The 3,541-nt window shown below is 42.4% G+C and overlaps 1 long non-coding RNA gene across 1 annotated transcript in view; it reads right to left on the bottom strand.

Annotated features, from left to right (window-relative positions):
- Positions 1 to 3,541, bottom strand: part of LOC103306315 (uncharacterized) — a 37,435-nt gene that overhangs the window by 10,976 nt on the left and 22,918 nt on the right. The window lies entirely within an intron of this gene.

Genomic DNA, 3,541 nt, shown 5'->3' with positions numbered 1-3,541 from the left:
GAAGAACTTTTTCTAGTCTGTGTCAGCCCCTGATTTAAATATCTGTGCTATGCCATTGCAAGCTGTCCTTAAGCTTTGCGCTGCACTTTGAGATTTTTTGTTTTGTTTTGTTTTTGTTTTTTTTGTTTGGAATCTGAAGGAGGGAAATGCCAAGTAAAAGATGTAAAAAACGGATCCTTATTGCAGTGTACTCCCATGCCTTCATTGTGGATGAGAGACTAGCGAGATGTCCTAAGAACTTCATTATGTGGACTGCATCCACACATATATACTACCTATATGGCCCTGAGGATGTCACATGGGCCGCAGCTCTGTGCTGATTGGGCAGCAAGCGGGCCGCAGGAGGAGAACCACTGCTGTAACCTATAGTAGATTCTTGTTCCTTTAGACCTCATTACTCTTGTTCTGCATTGCTTGTAAGGAGGGCAGGTAGGAAGTTGCCGGGAAAATATTTAATTTTCTTGAAATTCTTATATCGTAGTGATTACCATATTCTTCTCTGTAGCATGAATATAAAGTTTTTCCTTACATGTATATGGTGTGAGGGTTGGGAGGAGATTCAAGAAAGCAATATAAATATCCCAAATCATTTGAAAGTCAAGTGAAACCACTGGGAGGACCATTTCTTTTCTCTCCCCCATATGACCCATCTCCCATTGTTATTCTGTTCTTTCCCTTCAGTTTTTTATAAATGTATTTAATTTGGTGGTGATGAATCTTCTGTTTTAAAAGCACCAAAAGTGGCCAAAGATCCTCATCACTCTCCAACAAACGTAAATAATTTTACTTTTTTACCATCACAGGTAGGTAAATAAGACTATTTTAAAATGAAAAACCTACTTTTTCTACTATATCCATGCAGCGATATCTGGATTAATTTTTCCTATCACAGTTCTCCACTGTGGAAATGATTGGTGTGTACACACTGGGTCCCCATTTGCAGGACGGGGAAAGTTGCCGATGCTTCATTGGTGTTTACCAATTCTGCCAATTAACAATTAACAAAGTAAATAACAGATGAAATCATGGCAAAATTAATTAACCTTTGCTAGTGCCTGGCAGTACCTGTGTGGTACAACACCATTGGCAAGAACATGCTCTGATCTGGGAGCAAGTTCAACCTCTTTGGGGAAGAATCACAGATGAAGGTGTATGTCTCTTTAAATTAGAAAACTTAGTATAGCTTCCACGGGCACCAAGCATTCTTTTTAAAAAACAAGAAATCCCACAAATTCCAGGGCCAAGTAGCCTTAAGTATACACTACACTCTGATTTTGTACTGGTAGAACAATTTTGTTTAGGTGTGTAGTGGTTTTTTTTTTTTTTTTTTGGTGGCTGTGTTTTGTTTTGTTTTAAACTAGAATAATTATACCAGTACAACCCTCATACCAGTATAGCTTATTCCACCTCCTGTACAGCTATACCAATAGAAGCACTTCTATACTGGTATTACTGCATCCTCTGTAGGGGAGTTGTGCCACTTTAACAATATCATTGTAGTTAAAGTGGTAAAGTCCTGTGTGCAGACAAGGGCTAAAACGTCTGTTGTTACTATATTGCTTTCAAGTGACTTCGCTTGACTTCATGAAAATAGTCTTAATACCCTTAAAGCTATAGCTTCAGAGTAGTTCATACTGTGCTGGGAAAACTGGTAAAGTGAACTGCTTGGGCGCTATACTACTTTCAGAACAAGAGTTCTCAAAGTGCAGGAAAGCCCAGTGGGGTGGGGACGAATTAACATCTATGAATGTGGTTTAAAAAAAAAAAATCCAGATAATTGTATTAAAACATTTACAGCTGTGTATTTTTTACATAGCAGCCATCTCTTTTAAAGTTATGTTTGATAAGACTACTGACCTCCTAGACATACATGGTTCACTTATGCAGTATGAGGCCAGTGGTTGGCTGATGCTGAAATGGACTGCTATATTGCATCATGCTCTATCAGTTTATTTAGAAAAAACAAAACACAAAAAATGACAGCCTGCTAATCATGTAAGGCCCTGATTGGATGAAAGGGAAAGAGGATGAGACGTGTTAGTGCTGGAATGTCTTAGACCTGTATCAAGTATCAGAGGGGTTAGCCGTGTTAGTCTGGATCTGTAAAAAGCAACAGAGTCCTGTGGCACCTTTAAGTCCAACAGATGTATTGGAGCATAAGCTTTCGTGGGTCAATACCCACTTCGTCAGACGCATGTAATGGCAGGTATGTTAGCAACAAGAAGGTCAGGGAAAGTGTGGGGCAGGCAACCTAGTGACAGATGATGTGGAAACAGCTGAAGTACTCAATGCTTTTTTTGCCTCTTCACAGACAAGGGCAGCTCTCAGACTGCTGCACTGGGTAGCACAGTATGGGGAGGAGGTGAGCAGACCTCAGCGTTGAAAGAACACGTTAAGGACTATTTAGAAAAGCTGGACATGTATAAGTCCATGGGGCCGGATGCAATGCATCCGAGGGTACTGAGGAGTTGGCTGATGTGATTGCAGAGCCATTGGCCATTCTCGTGGCAATCAGGGGAGGTCCCAGATGACTGGAAAAAGGCAAATATAGTGCCCATCTTTTTAAAAAAGGGAAGAAGGAGAATCTGGGGAACTACAGACTGGTCAGCCTTACCTCAGTCCCTGGAAAAATCATGGAGTAGGTCCTCAAGGAATCCATTTTGAAGCACTTGGAGGAGAAGAAGGTGATCTGGAACAGTCAACATGAATTCACCAAGGGCAAGTCATGCCTGACCAACCTGATTGCCTTCTATGATGAGCTAACTGGCTCTGGATATGGGGAAAGCAGTGGACGTGATATAGCTTGACTTTAGCAAAGCTTTTGATACAGTCTCCCACAGTATTCTTGCCAGCAAGTTAAAGAAGTATGGATTGGATGAATGGACTATAAGGTGGATAGAAAGCTGGCTAGATCATCGGGCTCAACAAGTAGTGATCAATGGCTCGATGTCTAGCTGGCAGCTGGTATCAAGTGGAATGCCCCAGGGGCTGGTTGTGGGGCTGGTTTTGTTCAACAGCTTCATTAATGATCTGGATGATGGGATGGATTGCACCCTCAGCAAATTCATGAATGACACTAAACGGAGTAGAGATCGATACACTGGAGGATAGGGATAGGGTCCAGAGTGACCTAGACAAATTGGAGGATTGGGTCAAAAGAAATCTGATGAGGTTCAACAAGGACAAGTGCAGAGTCCTGCACTTAGGACGGAAGAATCCCATGCACCGCAACAGGCTGGGGACCGATTGGCTAAGTGGCAGTTCGGCAGAAAAGGACCTGGGGATTACAGTGGATGAGAAGCTGTATATGAGTCAGCAGTGTGCCCTTGTTGTCAAGAAGGCTAACGGCATATTGGGCTCCATTAGTAGGAGCATTGCCAGCAGATTGAGGGAAGTGATCATTCCCCTCTATTCGGCACTGATGAGGCCACATCCAGAGTATTGTGTCCAGTTTTGGGCCCCCTGCTACAGAAAGGATGTGGACAAATTGGAGAGAGTCAAGTGGAGGGCAATGAAAAGGATTAGGATGCTGGGGCACATG

The sequence above is a fragment of the Chrysemys picta genome, chromosome 25 (genome assembly GCF_011386835.1).
Source record: "Chrysemys picta bellii isolate R12L10 chromosome 25, ASM1138683v2, whole genome shotgun sequence".
In the NCBI taxonomy this organism is placed as follows: domain Eukaryota; kingdom Metazoa; phylum Chordata; order Testudines; family Emydidae; genus Chrysemys; species Chrysemys picta.
The sequence above is the reverse complement of the archived record's forward strand: the minus strand, read 5'-3'. Positions and strand labels throughout refer to the sequence as shown.